The sequence below is a fragment of the Canis aureus genome, chromosome 2 (genome assembly GCF_053574225.1).
Source record: "Canis aureus isolate CA01 chromosome 2, VMU_Caureus_v.1.0, whole genome shotgun sequence".
Classification (NCBI taxonomy): domain Eukaryota; kingdom Metazoa; phylum Chordata; class Mammalia; order Carnivora; family Canidae; genus Canis; species Canis aureus.
This window is the reverse complement of record NC_135612.1, coordinates 23,921,074-23,943,791: the sequence shown is the minus strand read 5'-3', so window position 1 is coordinate 23,943,791 and position 22,718 is coordinate 23,921,074. Positions and strand designations below refer to the sequence as shown.

Genomic DNA, 22,718 nt, shown 5'->3' with positions numbered 1-22,718 from the left:
GGGTATAATTCCATGAACCACAATTTTGCCTGTCTATAAGAGGTAGCTCACCAAAAGTTACAAACATGGTGAAAAGGGGCTCATAGTTTTTTTTTTTTTTTAAAGATTTATTTATTTTAGAGAGAGAGCAAACACATGTGTGCAAGGAGGGAGAGGGGCAAAGGGAGACAGAGAGAGAGAATCTCAAGTTGACTCCCTGCTAAGGGTGAAGCCTGACACAGGGGCTGATCCCAGGACCCTGAGATCATGGCCTGAGCTGAAATCCAGAGTCGCCTGCTTAAGGAGCTGAGCCACCCAGCACACCAGGCTCATATCATTTTTAAGCTAAGCATTTTAAGCATTTTAAGCTTTAAGCATTTTAAGAAAGTCACTTCACCAGACTGAAGTACCTGTGTCAGCCAGTGGAGGTGTAGTGCCTAATCCTGGAGAAGACTAACTGTTAGCACTATGGGGGTATAGTTCTGCCTAACTCAGGAATCCTCTAATGCACATTCTTTACTCTGTGGTGCCCTGTTGGTATGGCTGAGATTTTTCTCAAAGGGCATGACAGTGCAAGGCTCTTTCTATACCATCTGCCTTCCTTCCTTTTCTCTTTTTGGAGGTAATAGGTTTATGACACAGTCTGAAGGCTCAACCTACCCTACTCTTGCTTCTTCCCTTTGTCCATCACAGACATTTCCACCAATCAGTCTTTTGCACCTCTAATTCTTACAGTCTTACACGTGGCTTACAGCTGGCTGACTGACAGTTGGCTTCTTTGGAGGATGCTAATTGACTCAGGACACAATCCATCCTGGACACTGTGATGAAGGGAGGAGAGTAGTTGAAGGAAGAAAAAACTCTCCCTGGAAGATGAAGAAATGCCAAGGAAACATATATAGTATTCTTTAATTTTGTCTTTTTAAATTTTGTTTAACTGAAGAGACTAGGACAGATTTATGAGTGAAGGAAAAGCCGCTGAAGAGAAAATTAAGATGTGCATATTAGAAAAGAAAAAGAAGTAATTAAACTGTCTCACTTTGTATGAAAAGGTCAATGCCTGAGTCCTGGAGGAAGATTAGTCAAGAAAAGAAGCAAATGGTTTCAGCAGAGAGTAGGGGGGCAGTAATAGGGGTGGGCACAAGAATACTGACAACTTGAAGCAACTGGGTGGGAGCTCCACCAGGCAAGGCTGTAAGAAGAGTACAATGGTGAACGGCTCCTCAAGCACTGGTCAAAACCATTTAAAAGATTTAAAGAGAGAAAAGGAAAAAAAAAATAAAGAGAGAAAAGGAATTCATCATCATCACTTTGAGCGGTACAATGGAACATCAATGACAGAAAGCACTTGGGGGTTGGGCAAAATTGTCTTGCATTGAGGCGAGACTTTAAATTTTCATTCCTTTCTCCAGCAACTGTCTTTGAAACTCAGTTTCTTCCAGTTTAAAATTTCATGGAATTCAACAGCTGTGGAATCTAATAAGAATATGCATGAAATAGAAAACAATATGGAAACTCTATATTGTCTGGACCTTGTTGATAGGTTTTAACTTTCAAAGAGTGAAAAGAAAGTAGTATAACTGATTTTTCTCCAGACACTTCCATGTCAATTAAAAACAATGCATTGATTTAAGTAGGCAGTTTTGTGCTGTCCAGTATATACATTAATGAAACTAATCAACACTTGCCCTAAAGGCAGTACAGGAACAATGTTTAGGACAGGAAGAAGGTGCAACACCAATGATGTTTCGTGGCAATTTGAATAAGGCTTCGTCTATTACTAGAAGATGCAAAGCATGCCACAGAACTTATCTATCCTTTTCTTTCTAAGTTTCTACTTCTTTCCTCCTCCAAATTAACTCACATTTGATGGTGCCTTACAATTTACAAATTCTTTTCACATAAATGATCTCATTTATTTCTCACAGCAATTCCATGAGGTCATTGTCATTGCCATTAGCCTTTACATTTAAAAAAGAAGGAAGGCAAAAATATTAGATAATGTTTCTCAAATGAACATCCACCAGTAATGCATTTAAAAAGGTCTCAAATTAAGAGTCTGTGATTCCCAAACCTACATTTTTTAGAGACTGAAAAGTTGGGGAGGGGAGAATGAAATAAAAGTGATATTAGTTTTGATTCATGAGTTCACTTCAAAGTAATGACAGGCTTTTTAGTATGTGATAAGTAATACTCATGTATATAACTGTTAGAGAAAAAATATATATAAGTAATTAATTACACTTAAAGAATCATGTAAGTTTAAACAAATAAGGAGCTTTGGAGATCATCTAATCCAATCTTTCAATTTTGCAGATGAGGGAACAAAGCCTAATATGAATTCATTCAGTGATTTCTCAAACAAAATAAAACAAAAAACAAAGACAACAGCAACAACAAAAAGCCCCCTAATATAAGAAAAATTGGGTTTAAGAATTTGTGTCTAGGAGGAAAATGCTATTAGAACCAAAAATGATTACACTATTTTTGCTCCTTCAAAAGTGATGTAATTTGTATCAGAGAGGAAATAAATATTTTCTATGCTCTCTGCCTCTTACAAAGCTGGGTGAGGGAGGGATTTAAAAAAAATGACTGAAACATCAAGGCCTCTGTCAGTTCTTAGGAGCAGTTGAAGCCACCACTCTAGGAAAGGTGATCAATGGAAGGAACAAAGGGTGACTAAGCTCCTGGAAGAGAAAACTCCATTTACTCAAGCCCAATGATAAGTAGAATTTGGTTTGAAGCTGAGGATGAACTAATGGCTCTGCATAATAAAGGGGGAGAACTTAGGAATGGATAGAGAAAACCCAGGGGAGGAGACCCCCAAAACAGAGCTAGAAATGGACTTAAGGGACAGAGTGAGGTCAAGTAGTATGCTGCGAAACCGTAACAGGTGAAGAAAAGTAGCTGGAAAGAAATACTGGTATCCAAGATTCAGGTTTAAGTTGTTAGCACAGCTGCTGTGTGAACTGTCTCTGCTGGAGCATCCAGATCTACACTCAAGTTGGCTAGACATACAGATCTGTGTGTGGTGTTTGGGGAAATCAAGGGGAAAGGGCCATGTCATTCATCTGGCTCATACTGGCAAAAAGGAAGAAGTCCTATAGCACACGAAGCCCAAGGGATTCAAGAATCCAGTGGATATAGGAATCTGAAGACAGAGCTGACAGGGGTATCTAAAGTCCAAGACACTCTAGATATTTCCTGAGGGCATAGGTGAAGCCTGTCCAGCAATCTTGGTGCAGCCTCTGGGATTCCCAAAAGATACGAGCCAGAGCACTGGAGCTGATTTTATTTACAACCCAAAGAACATCATGACCTCAGCTGACATCTGAGTCTCAAAAAAAGATTACCTGTTAACAGAGGTTGTGACTGCTGTTATTTTTCCTATCCTAAGAAATTCTAGGATTTTCATTTAAAGGGTGAGGATGAAGTAAAGCAAATAGGGCGAGGATTTAACCTTTCTAGAGTGCTTCATATGCTAAGCAATATGAAGTATACATAGTATTCTTTATAATTCTCTGTAAGAATATATCTTTGTTTCAGAGGCAAGAAAATAGGCTTGCTCACAGGGGTTCAGTAACTTGCCTAACCGGAAAAGGCAAGATTTTAACACACTCTGCCTGACTCCAAATCTATGCACTTTCCATTAAGCCACGTTCTTTGCCATGTTGAAGATCTGTACTTTATATGTTTATCTTGACAGATGCAAACAGAATTGGCATGAATTCACTAAGCATGTTCTACAAATAATGCAGGACTCCAAAGCCTTCCTAAATGGAAATATTTCAGAATATTTTCAGCAAATGGGTCAAGGTGTTTAGATATTATGAATATAGAGTGTTACAGGACGCCTCAGTGGCTCAGCGGTTTGGCGCCTGCCTTCGGCCCAGGGCATGATCCTGGAGACCCAGGATTGAGTCCTGTGTCGGGCTCCCTGCGTGGAACCTGCTTCCCCCTCTGCCTGTGTCTCTGCCTCTCTCTTTCTCTGTATCTCTCATTAATAAATAAAATCTTTAAAAAATAATATAGTGTTAGGCTCTATTATACTAACAGTGCTCCACTCAGCTATATTTGAAATCAACTGTCAAACATGAGTATTTCCCAATATGATTTTGTAATCACATATTTTGTATGTATATACTCTTGTTTGCACTATGAAGATAAGAAAGAAAGTGACCATGCCCAACATAGAGGTTTCGTTTGTTTGTCCCTAATAATCATACTGGGAAATTCATACTGTATGCTTTGTACAGACTCTTTTGGAGTACTCATGATAGAGCATTGAAATGGGTGGTTACCTATCTCTTTTCCCCAACAGACCATAAATTCGCTGTGGGAGGAGTCATGGGCTGCACTTATTAGGTGCTTGATACATTCTGAATAAACAAGGGTATGGCAAGATAAGTGATGACCATCTTTTCCCTAACCTCGTTCAAACTGAAGTTTATAAGATATCAATATCTTTTGTCTTTTTAATTGGTAATTTATTAAGATACTTTCTGTAACTTCTACACCTTTCAAGGTTCAGCTTCTTTAAATTTATAATTTAATTCCAATATTTTTTGTTTCTAATATTTAAGCTTCAAGAGTATTACATCTGTAAAGTATTACAATAGTGAATAACAGATCATTAGAATGTAAACTTTTGCATAATAATTCCATGTATCTTAATTCTTTGGCAAATAAAGAATCAAGAGAAATGCAACATTGAATAATCTCATTAATGCTGTGTTGGTCTCCTAATTTACCAATTTCTGTGTAAATAAAGACATTCACCTAAAGCATTAGCAAGATGAAGTAATTAGAGTACATGAGTTAGTACATAAAGGTAATGAAATAAATGCAGCCCCAGGTCTTAACTCACATAGTAGTTTTGTAGTTGAATATTAAATAGTGACAAATAAAATATATATCAAGAGTTGCCAGGTGTCTTTCTCCAAGTGGTAAGTGGACTAAACATGTCAGAATTAGAGATCTCAGGAAACCCCTTTCTGCTTTTGTGTTTTCCCTCATCCAATAATCTCATCTATTTTGATGCTGAAAATAAATGTTTTTTTAAGTGTTGGCACACTGATAAAGAATAACCATCACCTACAGCAGATATTATTGCTTGTACTATGATGCTAAGAAAAACACTGGCCCTGACCTTGGACAACATAGAGCATTTTGTGGGTTTTCTGGTTGTTGTAATTTCAGGTTAAAAAACATTTATTCATTAGGCAACTATTATGTGCTGAGTACTCTACTAGTAATTTGGATAAATACTTTCAATGGACTTGGAATTATCAGCAGCTGGAAAAGTAAGCTCACAATACAAGAAAATATTCAGCCATCCAGTTTATATACCTCACTTTTTAAGGGTAATTTTAACATTTATCCTTTATTCCAATATAATATACTCAGTATATACATACATGTGTATGTGTGTGTATATATACACACACTATATATATATTTATATAGCATATATATATATATATATATATAGTATATATAGTATAATAATTTAATGGTTCCTGGAAATTTAATTCTAGGATTTCCTTAGTGAAATCATATTAACAAATGTTTGCAATATGGACACATTTTTCACTTTTACTGCCAATTTTTTGGTATATTTAGGGCAACTCATATCTTTTCTGCAACATGTAAATATATATGTAAATATATATATACACACATATATATACACACACAGATATGACTTATACACAGCTTTGGAAACAATTTTATAGCAGAGTAAAATATTAATTTTAAAACAAATGACAATTATTCAACTGCTTAGAGCTTGTAAGAACAAAAATAAGACAAAGGTGATTTTAATTCCTTTAAAGTGGAAATTCCTTTCCACTTTAAAAGTCTCTTTTATTCTTATTTATTTTTATTTTTTAAGATTTTATTTATTTATTCATGAAAGACAGAGAGAGAGAGAGAGAGAGAGAGAGGCAGAGACACAGGCAGAGGGAGAAGCAGGCTCCCCACAGGGATCACACCCTGAGCCTAAGGCAAAGCTCAACCGCTGAGCCTTCTAGGTGTCCCTAAAAGTCTCTTTATTTTATTTATTTATTTTTTTTTAAAGTCTCTTTAAAACGTTTGTTTCTCTTTGTATAACAGATACAGAATAGTGATTACAAGATTCAGTTCTGATTAGTATTTATAAAAATCCAAATCATCTGATTAGACAATAGCTCTTGGTAATACTATTTTCAGCAATAAAAGTATAAGTGGACTTTAAAGGTACAAGAGGCGGGGGATCCCTGGGTGGCGCAGCGGTTTGGCGCCTGCCTTTGGCCCAGGGCGCGATCCTGGAGACCCGGGATCGAATCCCACGTCGGGCTCCCAGTGCATGGAGCCTGCTTCTCCCTCTGCCTGTGTCTCTGCCTCTCTCTCTCTCTCTGTGTGACTATCATAAATAAATAAAAAAATAAATAAATAAATAAAGGTACAAGAGGCTTCAAGGAGTTTTAAAATCAATAATACTATAATACTTTTGTAGGTAATCTTTAAGTAGCTCCTAACACAATAGGGACAGTATATGATCAATATTAATGAACAACTGGATTCAACAGCATGCTTTCCAAGCATTTTTATGCAAGCTCATATAAGTATGTCAACATGATTAATTGCTCACAAAAGTATTGGATCTATATAGTTTGTACTTTTCTGCATCTACCTTCTCGAAATTCCAACACTAGAGAGTTGAAGTCATTTCCATATGTGTAACATGGTTAGCTTTTCACACATTCAGCGACTATGCCCCAAATTATGAATTCCTTATAGTGTGTAAAGCAGATTATTAGGAAATAAAAAGGTTAATCTTCTCCTGTGATTACATGTAGACAGGCTTGGCCAATTTTACAAATTATTCCCTCAAAACACTGGCACTTAGATATTAAAAATAAATGTACATTTTAGATTCTGTAATAAGTAAATGCCAATCCAGGAACTGCAAGAGCACAGTTTCACTAGCTGTTCTTGCAGTGCAGTGAAATAGGAATAGTTATTACCCAAAAGTTCACTTCAAAGTCTGGTTTTAAAAACACATTAAAGTTCTCTTATCATATTGTTGTTTTTACATTTAATAAGGTTTGAACGTTTTGGCAGTTGCCATTTTGAGCCATTGCTATTCTATTTTAAAACTAGTTTGAAAAAAGGAGGAATTATTCTGTGAACGTTGACATGACTGATGCTTCCAAACCATTTTTTACCCTTGTTATTTCTTTTTCTCCTCCTCCTCTCTCTCTGAAATATAAAGGATAAATTCAGCTATTTAAGGAAAAAAATATCTATGGGCATTTTATACATATAGAAATGAGTAAACTATTTTTTAAAAACCCCTAAAGCATTTCATTTTAGAGAATGTGCAAATTTAACAAATTGTTCTTTAAATATAAAAATATTTGAATATTGAAAATTGAAATCTGAGGCTAAACAGAGTTTTGTTTGTTTCTAAACACCTACAGATAAACTGTTGCCTCAAGAATTAATGATGGACTGTTTATATATAAGAGTCCACAGGAAAGCACTGCGATACCTAGTGGCTAAAGAAGTGTCTGTAGAATCCCTACATAACAAATGACTGCAAAATGGGTGGCTTCAAACAGCAGAAATTTATTCTCTCAAAGTTCTGTAAGCTAGAAGCCTGAACGAGGTGCCCAGATGGCCACACTCCCTCTGAAGGCTCAAGGGAAAAATCTGTCCTTGTCTCTCCCAGCCTCTGGAGGCTCCTACATTCCTTGGCTTATAGCAGCATAACTCCAAAATCTGTTTTTAATCTCATGCCTTTTTCCCTGTGTTCTGTGTGTTCTCTCCTCTTCTTAAAAGGGCAACAGTTATTGGCTTTAAGGCCCACTGTAGTTCAGGATGATTTAATTTCAAGATCCTTAATTATTTGTATCTGCAAAGGTCCTGTGATGAGCTGAATTTTGTTCCCCCAAAATTCATGTCGAAGCCTTAACCTCCAGTGTGTCAGGATGTGACTGTGTTTGGAAATAGGAACTTTAAAGAAGTAATTAAGGTTAAACAAGGTCACATGCATAGACCCTGATCCAACCCAACTTGTCTTATAAGAGGAGGAAATCTGAACACAGGAAAAAGACAGCAGTGATATGCACTCGCAGAAAAAAAGGCCATGTGAGGACAAAGCAAAAAGCTGGCTGCCTACAAACCAAGGAGAGAGGCTTCAGGAGGAACCAAACCTGTTGACACCTTGATCTTGCACTTGGACACTTGTGAGGAAATGCATTTCTGTTGTTTAAACCACCACACTGTGGAGTTTTGTTATGGCAACCCTAGCAAACAAATATATACCCTATTTCCAAATAAGGTCACAGTCTGAGATTCCTGGTAGACATGAATTCAAACCACTATAGTCCCCAAGTAGTTGTTTTCTTACAGCAATAGAGTTAAGGAAACCAGAACCTTAATTAATTGTTAGAGTTGGCCGGCAAAGCACTCAGATTTATCAACAATTAACACCTTAGCTAAAACTAATTTTACTTGGCTCTCACCACAAGATCAAGAGAGCATTTTAAATTTGGAGCAGTGCCTAGGAAGAGTACAGAAATGGCTACTTAAAAAAAAAAAAAAAAAAAAAAAAGAAATGGCTACTTATTTGGCATCAAGGAGGATTTGGCATATATGATAGAAGAAAGAATACAAAGAACAAATTAAGATTTCCTGGGGCTGATCTTTACCCACTTAAAACTTTTGTCTAGAGTTGGGCTTGCCAACGGCAATATTTTTTTTAGGTAGTCCATCAACATTCTGAGAAAGTCTTTATATGAATTATTTATATAAGTTCATGTTATCATTTGTGTCACAATAGGTGATATGTCATCTTTTTCCAGTAAATAAAATATCTTTTCAAACACTAATACGACTTTTATTTTTTAATTAATTAATTAATTAATTTATTTATTTTTATTTTTATTTTTTCGAGAGAGTGACCAGGTTGGAAGAGGAGGAAGAAAGAGGGAGAGGGAGATAGAGAATTTCAAGCAGACTCCCAGCTGAGTGCAGAGCCCATTGTGGACTGAGATCATGACCTGAGTGTAAATCAAGAATCAGGTGCTTAACTGACTGAGTCACACAGGCATTCCATTAATACGACTTTTAAAAAATTAATTACAAACTATAGCTAAAGGATCAATCATTTTACAAAGTGGTAACTGTTGCTATTGTCACATTTTATCATGGAGCATAGCCTCTCATTCTCTCCCCTATCTGTCATGCAGTCCTGTGGAAACAACATTCCTAAACCACCACCCACATAATGGAAATTCTCAACTTGGAATGTTTTATTAAGCAAATAGAAATCTATTTCATTACTCTATAGTCATAATGCACATATATTTTTTAATTATCCAAAATATGCTATTTTGAAACACCTTTAGCTAACCAACAGTATTTGCTGATTGTGTAATTTTATCATGAATAGAGCAATACAAAGTGAACATAGACAAAAACAATGCTGCCCTTTGATTTTCATTCTAAAACAAAACTAAATCTGACATAAAATATCTCTACACTTTAGAGATAGCAGATAGAAGCTTTTTGTAAATTAATGAATGCTGAATGAAATTATAGTTATTGCTGAAGTTAGTAACATAAGACCTGGGTGTACTTAGAAATATTCAATCAACAGAATAAACACTCCTAAAATCTAAGAGAAACATAGATATCAAAATTATGGACTATTATGATAGTCAAATCAACCTTTTCTTCAGATGGCCACTAGAATAAGAATAATGATTTTCTTGTGAAAATTCCTATGAAATTTAAGAAACTATAAACGCAATCCAAGCGAACTGATAAAACTAACATTCAATAATTTTTATAAGTCCAAGGAGAAGTCTACTTTCCTTCACTAGTAACTGTAAAAAAATCCAGCTTTGGTTACCTCTATGAAATTATAACAATTTATCTCCAATTCCTTAAAAATCCCTTTTTAACCAGGGAGCTGTTTATAAACAGAACTCTGCAAATCACTTGTTGGAGAAGCTTATCTGTCCAACTCATATGCCATGTCTTGCAAAATACAATTCAGGCTCAAGAACACACATCAGCAGGTGGTGCAAAGTGGTAACATATCATTCCAGTTTGCCATTAGCTACCTCTTCTACAGGTCAGTACAACAGGGTATAGATTAAACTACTAATTATAGTCTATAAACAAAAAACCTTAAAGTTTAAACCAAAAAGTTTAAAAATTGGATACATTTTCATCTGTAGCTCTTTCTCATTCACATTTAGCAGGTTTCAACAACTAATTTTAAGCATAAGGCCAAGTCTAATTTTCATTGTTGAATGCTGTGGCAATTTGTAAAATATCAGATTTTGGATGATCTTATAATCATAAATCAATGTCAAGAATACAAAAAATGAAACAAAACACCAAACAGGTGCACTATTTCCACAAAACTATAGCTCTTCCTTTTGAAATCTAGAATAGTGGTTTTGACTTTTGAAGGAGGTGAGAGAAGGTGGGGGAAAGGATTTCTATTTTCACTTTTGGAATCTGTCTGCTGTGACTGTCATCCTAATCATGAGGCAGCAAGATCCCTGTAGGAGAGGTTTCAGCTACACTCAAATGGGAAGGGTGCCTACTCAGACTTCACAGCTGAGAACGCTGGAAGCACAGCTGGGCATGTGAGTTACTGCTTGGACTGCCCCTTCAGGTCTCACATGTGGCTTCTTTGTGGCAAACCTGAGAAGGCATAACACAAAGCACGCATGGATTCTGGCCAGCTGGCCATCTGTTCCTTCACCCACTGTGATAATTTGGTCTTGTAGAATTTTGTTAAGTGAGCATTAAGTAATGGCCATGTCAAACAGAGTGCATAATGAATGCTTCTTAATCACTGGATAAAAGCTTAGGGGATGCTTGCCCAAACACAGTAAAGGTCACCAACACAAACCAAGAATTAAAACAAGAGAAGAGGAATGAAAGAGATACAAAACAGCAACAATTCACTTTTTTTTTTCCACTTTTACTTTTGATCATATTGAGTCTATGTCAAATAGACGACGGAGGTCTCTCATAAAGAAAGTAGGTAATATCGTCACATTTTCTACTATCTCATGCATATATCAATTTATATTGGTAAATGAAGGAAGAATTTTAAAACTAAAAAAAATGTGAAGGACTTGGTCATTCTGATCTGAATTTAAATCACTAACAGTTACAGCCATTAATATCAAGCTTTTCCAAATAATTCCCCAGAATAGCACAAAGTAGTCACTAATTGGTCCAAATAGTTTCTGTTACATTTTTAAAGATCAATTGAAGTATCCTCTCCTAAGAAAGCAGGCTTCCCCTCACAGACAATTAATAATTGCAAAATTATGAAATTTTTCAATCCTCCTAAAGGACATGTAATGATGTACTCAATGTGTTATTGGGACAGTTTCTTAATGCCTGGAAGTTGAGTCCATAAGTTTGGACCACTCTTGTATAGTCAATTTTACCTCCACTGCTCACAAAAATGAACCAAAGTGCTTTACCTGGGTAAATTACCATCCTATCACCTAAAGAAGATAATTTCTATGCTTAGGATTCTGCTCATATGGTTCCCAGCATGGAATGTATTTCTATAACCCATTGTCTCTTCCAAATCTCACTTTTCTTCCAAGATTATTCCAAGTTTCATAGCTTCCATTAATTTTTTTCCTGTAATGTCTTCTTGTTCTCTTCAACAAATGTTCTATTAATCTCTATTACAGTCTTTGTTTCAATCATTCATTCATTATAACCATAATCATTAGGTTCATATTTATAGCTACTAATATGTTCCAGATAAAGTGCTAAGTACTAGAGTTATAATAGTGAGCAAAACAGATACTCCTTTTGCTTCATATAACTTCGGTCAAGTAGAAGGACTGATACCAACCAAATCATCACATAAAAAAGTGTAATTATTTAAGAAGTCATGAAGAAAAGGTAGTGTATCCTGACAATCTACTAATAGGAGGTTCCCTGAGAAGGGGATGCATAAGCTAGGAGAGCTAAAAGCCAAATAAAAGCTAATGTTAATAAACAAATGATTCTCCCATTCATACTTCTGTGGAAGGAGTAGCAGGGCAAGAATAAAGGTCTTCAAGAAGGCCAGTTTAGCTGAAGTAGACAGAGCAAAGATAGACAGGGACCAGATCAGGCAAGGTGACAAAGACCATGTATAAAAAAATGAAAAACAGACAAAAACAACAACAAACAACTGGCTTTACAGGATACATTGATACCTTTCAGCAAAAGGATAATTAAACCAGAATTTCTACTTTAAAGACAAATCTGTGGGCTGTATGGACAGTACTTTGGAAAGAATCAGCAGAGGTGGACACAGACCAGTTAAGAGTCATCCCTCCAGTCTAGGTAAAGTATGACAGGAAACCTAGATTAGAGAGGTAGGCTGCTGGAAAATGGAGAGAAGAAGATGGAGTTGAGAGAGAAGGGTCAAGGATGACTACTGTGTTTCTAGATTTCTCATCTCAATTGATAAATGTTGATGGTATTGTCTAAAGCAGAAATCCCAGAAGAGGGTCTAGATTGGAAGGGAAGATCATGGATCAGCTTTTTGATCTGTTATTCAAGAAGACATAGTTGATTAAGCATCTGCCTTAGACTCAGATTCTGATCTCAGGGTCCTGGGATCAAGTTCAGCTTTAGGCTCGCTGCTCAGTGGGGAAGTCTGTTTCTCCCTCTCTCTCTTCCCCTCCCCTTCCCTCATTTGTTTTCTCTCTCTCCCAAATAAAATTTATTTTTAAATCTTTTTTTTTTTTTTAAAGAAGAGGCATTAAAATGGCAGAAGACAGTGTGGCATGGATATATAAATGATAGTGTCCCTGGGTATAGGTGGAAATTAATGGTATGGGTATAATTGCCTATTGGAACACTAGAGATAATACAGGAAATCCAGGACCAAGACTCAAGAAATACCATCATTTAATGGCTGGATGGGAAATGCAATGTTCCAGATGAGGCAGCAGCCAGAGATGTAGGAAAAAAAAAATTAGCAGGAAAGTGAAATGACCATGGCACTTAACATATTGCTTTACATTATTAATGAACTGTTTGATGCATATGTGTTTTATCATTCTGAATAGATTTTAAGGTCTCAGAAACATAGCATTTCTTTTAAACTCACTCTGCGTTTTATACACCTCCTAGCACACAGCAAGCACTTGCTAGATGTCTCAAAAATGTTCACAACTTCATGAATTGAATATACTAGCAATGTATGTTAGGGAAATGTTCTCCCTTAAGTGACATTATAGCACCAGAAGGACATTCTGGTTGACTTTTTTGCTTATCTAGGGAGTCACTTTCACATAACTAAAGAAAAACCCAAGCAGGAGAAATGGCTAATACTATCTGCTTTCCACAAGAAGGTTTACTTGGCCTGTAGGAGTAACCAGTTTTTCAGCAATCTTAATTCCCAAACCTACAAGAGGAAAAGGAAAACAGAACAAAAGGGTGAGATGAAAATGAAGAAAGAGAGAAAAAGTATGTATTGAGAAAATATACATGTTTCTTAATTTACCAAAAGTCTTCTACCTGCTTTTCTGTTTTTCCATGATCTGTTTCTCCTCTGGTGCCACTCTCAATGTTGTGCTGTCATTTTGCTAGCCTTATGAGTCCTTCTGTGGGACTACATATCTGAAACTGATTCCTGGAAGATCATTCTGACGGGAGAACCCATTTTAAGTTGCTTAACCATTAGCACAAAAAACAACAACCCCCCCCCCCCCAAAAAAAAACAACCCTCCACCAAGATTTGCCCACAGGGATAAGCAATGTGTGGAAAGGAAAACAATAACAGCAACAACAAAAAGCCACTTAGAAATAACATCACACTTCACATAAAGTACTTGTTTGTATGCTTGTAGTAGACATGAAAATGGAGTAGGCAGTTAAATATTTGAGAACTCTAAAAATCCACTTAAAAATGTGTATAACAATTTATTATCAATGCAAACCCAATTAAAAATGTTGAGCTATTAAACACAATTCACTTTCTAACACATGTGAGAAAGTATTAAATGTATGCAGCGCAGATTTGCATTACTATAAAAATCTCTATTTCTACTTTTCTAGCTTTATGCATTTAAATTTGTAAATTCCATGTTACATTAATCACATGAATATAGATGGGCAATTTTTAGATGGAACTATGGTAATCATTGCATTCCCTATAAAAGAAATCATTCCTGCTGACAATTTTGTGGTAAATTTTTTGTAAAGGATTGACTATAGTTCATAAAATGGCAAGGCTTCCTTCACAAAAGTGATTAGACATTTCAGTCTTCCTTGGTTTGATCAAAATAAAAAAAATAAATATTACACTTTAATATCACTATCTTTGGACTCTGACACTGTACATACTACTACCTAGAATATGGTTATATAGTCATTAAAAGAAGTGGCAATAATCCAGGTTTGACTGCACTGTGATTTAATATTTATAATGTTTTTATGACCCAAATAAAATATGCTGATTAAAATGATCAGGATGTCACCATCTGGATGGACAAAAAAGCTGAGGTTCAGATCTTCAATACAAAATGCCTAGAGCTATTTTTGCCTTATCCTTTCTTATTTTCAACACAGTTTCTGTTTGATGAAATATTACAGTACAGAGAAATTATATGCGGTAGGGGAGACCTTAGTCAAAAAATGAATACCTTAAATAATTAATTAGGAGTTATTACCAACATGTTATTTAAAGATAGCAGGTCTGAAATTTAACTATATTAGGTCATTCTTTAAGATCAATGCATTGAGTATAAAAGATTTTCTCAGTAACCTATAATTTACAAGAAGTGATAGAATGTGTGGCTCTACTTGGTCAATATAATAGAGCTTTTGGTGCTCTGTTTTGCAAAAAGCCTTTTAAAATAATTTGTAAATTCTAACTGAAGTAGGTCAAAAACAATGCAGTAAGGAGATTTATGATTATTTATTTAATACTGAAAAATCAGTTGTAAATGTATAGACATGGTAATTTTCAAAGGAACAGCTAAGCAATGTCCTTACATCATTGTACAAGACACTATGGTACTTTGATAGGTAAGATATGTTGAATTCTAATGGAAAATTGGCAGGCAGCATAATTGTCTCTAATTTGGGCATTCAAATATAACCATATTGTTCGAGATTAAATACCTTCTGTATGTGGGCTGAGGCTTACTCCTATAATGTAGGAGGAATTTAATTATAATTGCCTTAAGATTTTTCTAGATAATTTTCACCACCCTCCAGGTCATAGAACTTAAGGATTCCAAATTTTCTTTGATCTGTGAGATAGATGGGAACCTGAAATGCCAGGAGAATCCAGATCTTTCCACAGGAGCTATCTTAATACACTTCTGGGCAAAAAAGTGCAGTCTTTGGTTCACATGCTTGCGATCATCAGGCCTCTCAATTTTCCCAACAGAATATCATTCCTCCTCCTGCTAATACCTTCCATCAAACTCACTGGAAATGCTGTGGCTCTACCTCAAAATACTGAGTGGTTATAAAACCAGAAAACGTGGATAAATACTCACAATAAATGATTTATGGATACTACACTGCAAAATAATAAAATAATTTAGATTTATAAGGCCCCTGGTTCCTGTATTGAACATGCCAGTCAGACTTCCACTTCAGGAACTTTGCACTGGCTCTTCCCTCTACTTAAATTCTTCTGCTAACTTCTTCATCTCTATCAAACCTTTGCTCAAAATGATGTTACCTTTTCCCTGTGCAAAACTGCAAACCATATCCTCAACTCTAGTTTCCTATTTCTCTCTTTCTGAAATCTTGTTTCCTCAATAACATTGACAATCTTCTGATATTACCTACTTATTTACTTATTTGTTTACTCACTTATCTCTATTTATTTTTTCTATTATCCATTGGTTTTATTTATGTCAGACACCCCCTACTAGAATATAAGCTTCATAGGGAGAACTTTGTTTTGTTCACTGATATACCCCAAGTGCCTGGCAATGATGTATTCAGTATAACTCTGGGGATAGACTATAAATCTACATTTAAATGGCTAACTTTTTCAAGTATTTGACATGAGATAGGACATTAAACTTACTAAATACTGATCAAAAGCTGGATTTATCCCTGCATTATGTCAGAATAGCAGTTATCCATGTACACAGGATCATTTTGACAAATACAGAAGTGCTTTTAGAGGATTATATTTTGCTATTATACCACTGACCTACATAAAAAGATTTTAGAAAAAGTGCCCTGCTTTATTTACTTTATGGAGTTATGTCATCCAGAACCAAGAACAAATCCAGATGAACTTGAGACCAAGAAGAGTTTTTTCTCATGAGCAACAAATCTACTTTATTCCTACATAAAATTTGAACTTGAAACATCATCGAGTCTTCAGAAACTTATTAAACAGATGCTATGTGCCAGGTGCTGGGTATTGTAAACAATATCAAAATGCAGTCAATGTCCTCAAAAAATCTTATATGCCAATGAAGATTACAGACAAGTAAATAGAAAACTTCAATATAATGAAATAAGTGCTAATGCTTGCTGAGTATATAGAGTTTTGGGAGAGTGTAGGAGGAATATTTAACACAGTGTTGGGGACTCGGGTACTATATCCAGGAAGAATTAACATCTAAAGCTGAGGTCTATAAGATGAATAGAAATTGGCTGATAAGGAAGGTCCCTTATATGTAGCCTTTCAGTTATGGAATGAATAAGTCATGGGAATAAAAGGTACAGCACAGGGAATATAGCCAATGGTATTGTAATAGCATTGCATGGTAATGGACGGTAGCTACACTTGTGATAAGCACAGCATAGAGTAGAAACGTGGGATCACTATGTCGTACACCTGAAACTAATGTAATTGTATGTCAACTATACTCAAATAAAAAGACATTAGTGGCTAAATTGTAGATCTGGAACAAACACAATATAATTCCAATGTGAAGTGCAAGAGGGGTACTGGTAGGAGAGAAAGTCAGAGAGATTAATTAGCAGGGCCTGATTATGACTAGTCTCACCAACCAGATTAGGGATTTAGACTTTGTCCTGAGGCTAATGGAAAGCTATTTAATTTGTTTTAAATAAAGAATGACTGATCAGACTCATATAAAATGGATGTGTAGGATTAGCTACTTGACGGAGTCACTAGGAGAAGGTTTCTATTTCCTCTATAAAGTATATCTCTGTCTCAATAATAGAAAGGATGGTGGGAGGTGGTACGATCAGAAAGGAAGCAGAAGCATTTTAAATAGCATCTGGTGGGGCATAGGTGATATCTGAGTAGGCAGTCAGAGGGTTTGTAGGTAGTGTTGATGTTCATTTGGTGTTGAAGATTAGGAGACGTGTACTGGCACCATTTCTGCATGGTATGGCATTTCTTCTGCTGTGTTTAGTAGAGAAGGATGATGATACCATTAATCCAAGGTTCGAAGTTTTTCACTTGTATGCTGCTTGGAAAGACAAGTCAAAGACAAAACATGTGCAAGAGAGTGGCTTTGATGACAGACCCTATGGCTTTGGCTAGTAAGGGGAGGGAGATCAGGCTTGAGCTGAAACAGAGGGGTGGAGGGATATAGGTATTGGAGGTCTCAATTCAAAGAACAGGAGTAGTTTAAGAAAATAAATGAGTTATGGATCTGAAAAAAAAAAAGTACAGTGATGGGGTCCCATGCTAAATGCATATGTACATTTTGGATATATTCTATAAAATGTTAGAGAAATGTAATCTTTAGGTTAACAACAGACTGAGCCATTCTTGACATGATCATAATGAGTGAAGGAGAATTAGCAAGAAAGGAGCCTTCTTGTAACAGTGTATCATTCAAGGTTATTTATGTCTTGTTCATCTACCACCTAAAATCATCCAAGGACAACAAGCAGTGATTATCAGACTTTTGAAAACATTTTGTTAAAACATAGGAAATATCTGGGAAGATGCTGAACATGTCATGGAATTTGTGTGCTATGATTGGGGCTCTTCAATTTCAAAAAATGGTGAGCAACAGAAATTTGGACATGACCAGAGTAAGCAGAGCTGTAAGAGAGCATGAATTAGTTCAGATCACTGGCCTGAAAAGCTACCAGCTTTAGTAGTCACCAAAGATGTCTAAAAAGGAATAAGATTACCTGGCTATAAAATTTTCAGAATAATTAATTCCCAACAGTGCTCTGCTTGAGAGGGAGACTCAGATTTCTGTAAAGAGCAAATTACAACTTGAATTGATTTTGCTTCTGAAGGAGTCTTTGTTCTAGTAGGTAAAGATGAGATGGCTCAATGTGTTAGGATCTTTTACTTTGAAAACAGCAGAAGCTCGTAAGGAAGACATTTAGAGCAAATTTCATGGCTTACTTCTACCATACAAACCTATTCTACTAGTGTGCAAACCCTTTACACACAGACCTGCCTTAATTTCCTATTTATTTGACTGCTTTACCTTTTTCCCTCTGTTCTGTTTTCCATTTCCAGGCACATGGAACCAGAAAAACAATAATCTTCCTCCCTCTATCCATTTTTAGAAGGAAGATGGAAATTCCTTACACTGCACATACTGAAAGTTCAAACATCAATAAATGGAAGATAAGAGCCTCTATATGTGATCCAGCCCAAAGCAAGCACTTCCTATGTAGGTGGGCTTTTGCCAGGCAAGGCTTTCTGATAAACTTGATCTCTTTTCCTAGGTTAGACCTCTGCTATTACCTGCAAGCATGAGATCTGCAATTGGAGAGTTGAACAAAAGGGCAAGAGAGAAAAACATGGTAACTGAGAGGAGTAAGATTTGGAATGGAAGGCATCAATGAAAAGAAAATAATATAAAAGTCTCAATCTTCTAGGTTTTTTTCCTTGATTTAAGAAACAGCCATATCAAGCACCAAGTTTATTTTTCACTCGTTGTATCATTTTTATTTCTTCCAGGCAGCCACAAATCTCCAGTAAAATCTTTGCAACAGGATGCTTTTGTGTTGGTGGGATTGAAGAGACTTCAGCAGTGGGCAGTAAAAGGCAATGTAGGCTTTCTCCTATCACGCTTCAGCTCAGTCAAGAGTTCCATTAGCTGTGGCGTTTGGAGGAATGCAGAAGCCCTGGAAGTGTACCCTGTGGCCCACTAGAAAGTGAACAAGGGCTGCTGGCCAAGCTGAGAGCAACTAACACCACAGGATCTAATGACTGAGGAAAACAAGTCCTTTATAAATCTACAGTTTGGGGGATTTCTAACAGTATATGGGTATACTTTCCCAAGAAGCCTGAAAGATTAGGAAAAACCCAGATGACTGCATTCAAATGACATTCAGGGATTCATTTTCTTGAGTAAGTTTATTTAGAATATGAATTATAAATGTTGTACGATTCATATCTGAATTTTAAGATGCCTTGTAAAAATCATTCTTAATAAAGGCAGGGTATTAATTAATCAATCTATCTAATGAGTTCAAATTTTCTCGGGGATTAATCATGACCATATGTAAAGATCTTCAGAACACATAAGCAATAAAGCATATTTGTTTTCAATAAACCAAACTGGACATAAAAATTAATTAACATTTATGAGTAACTGAAGTAAACATAGCAAGCTTTCTCCTCAGTTCTAAAAAGAAACTCAAAACAGGAATCACAACAAACATAAGGAAGAATGGCTATATCATCTTAAATTTTTATGAATTTTGATTGATGAGGCTTCAAGTTTAAAAAGAGTCTATACTTTATATGACTCATCCAAATTGTCAAATTTATGTCACAGTTTTGTGACATACTATACCTTTTTTAAACAAAACTTAAATGATTAGTCATATAATTATTCCAATAAAACAAGTTTAAAAGAGACAAAAATAAAATCCTTAAGTCTTAATTAGGCCAAGGTTAGTAGCAGATAGGCATTACTAACTTTGTAGATATTAATAGTAAGAAAACAACTTCCTTGGAAAGTACTGGCATAGTGGGAAAGAAACTGGAAAAACTGACTTACATGGAGAAAGACAGACTGACAAATCTTCCAGTTCATATGATTGCCACTAAAATTCACCCTCACAGGAAAGCCTAAGAAAATTATATATCAAGCATAAGGCATTCAGGCACAGAGTAGGGTAAATTTGGATGTTTTATAACATTTTAATAGAATATTATTTGTTTGGGTAATGAAAAAATTAATCTCTTGTATCTTAAATCTCAAAGAAATACTATGGATGTAAACACTAATTCTCAAATACATACCACTAAAACTGGTGGATAAAACAGTTAAGCAACTGGCTTATAATACATTTCTCTCTCTCTCTCTCTCTCTCTGTCTCTTTAAATCAGATGTAATGGTGTAAGGGACACCTGGGTGTTCAGGGATTGAGCGCCTGCCTTCAGCCCAGGGCATGATCCTGGAGACCCGGGATGGAGTCCCACATCAGGCTTCCTGCCTGGAGCCTGCTTCTCCCTCTGCCTGTGTCTCTGCCTCTCTCTCTCTCTCTCTCTCTCTCTCTCTGTCTGTCTCTCATGAGTAAATAAATAAAATAATTAAAAAAATAAATAAATTAGATGTATGATCTAAAGGAAAGAAAGTTAGATGTTTCAGTTTTTTTGTAAACACAATAATATTTACTAGGAGGAGAAAACTTATCTGTGAATGCTTTTAGCAGGATGTCTCCAGTTGAGGATTGTTTATGGTAAACAAATCTATAATCCATAGCTCCATGGTAAATGTAAGGTAAACTATAGAATTACATAAAGACAGCTTATTACCTAAAGAGCTCTTCATCCCCACCCTCACAGATGTTTTAACACCTGCACCATACTTAGAGACCTCATCTGTTTTTCTGGTTCAGAAAGCATGTGTCCAATGGAAGAAAGAAGGATCTGGGGAGCTGTTACCAATGTCCTAAAATTCTCCTTGCTTTGCCTATACCTCTTGTTGTTTGTATTCTTGAAATCATTAGTAAGCTTTGATATTGGGTAAGATCTCTGATTTGACAAATCTCTGACTTGACAATGCTGATTTGATCATCCAATATTTTGAATTAGTTCAACTCTACTTAGTTAACCTTTCTAAAAATGTTGCATAGACTAAAAATGAAATGCCTGAAATAATCTAAATGCCCACAAGTTGAGGAATAGTCAATCAAACTTCAGCATAACTCCATAATTCTGGAGTAGAATAGAATATTAACAATTAAATTAAAAATGGGAAAACCACTGAGTTACGTGCTAAAATCTATATAGACTTCCATTAAATGTAAAATGAAAGAACACAGTCTATGCTACAATTAAGTAAAAATATAGTGTATATATACAATGAAAGGTATTGAGAAAGCAAATTGATTTTTTTGAAACAGCAGGACTATGATGGAAACTTTTATCAAAAACAGGTTTTGAGGAAGAGGAATGTCAACATACGCAAGGAAAGCAGTATGAAAGTCCTTGTAATTGTCAGATTATAGTAATTAAGACTTCACAAATGTACCAGTTCTCCTCATAGATACATGGTAGGATTGTGCTTCTCCATCCTTTTTGAAGTTCATAGTGGCCATGTGAATTTCTTGAGCCAATAATGTGAGAAGTAATGTGCCTCACTTCTGACAGATGTTTTAAGAACTAATGAGTGATTAACCATGTTTGCTTCACATTGCTTTGGTGGCTGTAGAAACAGGATTGATGAGATATCTACAATGAGTCGAGATCTCCTACTGATCCACACTGGATGTATATGTTAATATACATACATACATACATACATACATACATATATGTTAACATACATAATACTGAGATCTGGATGTGGCTTGTTCCTGAGGCATAACCAATTGCATCTGGACTTATTCAGCAAGAAAACATAGCACTTTGCAAACTATAAAGAGCTAAGCAAAGTTTGTGAAAACAGATTTTTAGTTCATAGGATGGCAGTCAGGAGTCCATAGTAGGGGATGGCCTTAATAGTATTACAGAGTAAGAAAACAAATGAGTCGGGATCCCTGGGTGGCGCAGCAGTTTAGCCCCTGCCTTTGGCCCAGGGCGGGATCCTGGAGACCCGGGATCGAATCCCACATCGGGCTCCTGGTGCATGGAGCCTGCTTCTCCCTCTGCCTGTGTCTCTGCCTCTCTCTCTCTCTCTCTCTCTGTGACTATCATAAATTAAAAAAAATAAAAAAAAAGAAACAAATGAGTGTATGAGGATATGTCAAATAAAAGAGTAGAATTAATGGTAACTTGGATGTTTTATGCCTGACAGAAATATCAGTAATGTCACTGAGAGAGGGAATACATGAAGGTGGAGGGGGGGAAAAGTAAAGAATATTTATTTTTGCAATAAGGCCATTAGATGTAGTAGCTGATGTCTGAAAATAGAAATTTGAAATTCAGGGGAGAGACCAGACTATAGAAAAGAAGGCAAAGAGAGAGCAGTCTTACATGTATTATGAGTTGATTATTCCCTTTGGTCTTTTACATACAATATCTCCAATAATGATTACATAATTGCACAATTACACTGAGAGAACTGAGTCACTGAGAGGCTCAGCTACACAGATTTGGGAATGCTGACTACACAGGAAGCCTGGGAGAGATTACATTAAAGTGGGTCAAGGAGATAGTAAAGACCATGTTCAAGAGGGAGACAAAGAAAATAGAATACTAGATAGGAATAGGCATCTTTAAAGTCAACCAAGAATACAGAACCATGGAGGTCAAGGCAGGAAACGTCAAGAAGTAATTGACTTTTGTTTATGTTGAATGCTGCAGAGAAAACTAGATTTATCTTCAA

The 22,718-nt window shown here is 35.9% G+C and overlaps 1 protein-coding gene across 2 annotated transcripts in view; it reads right to left on the bottom strand.

The window, feature by feature from the left end:
* The window catches only part of EDIL3 (EGF like and discoidin domains 3), a 389,979-nt gene that overhangs the window by 207,589 nt on the left and 159,672 nt on the right, over positions 1-22,718 (bottom strand). The gene's annotated exons all lie outside the window — the stretch shown is intronic.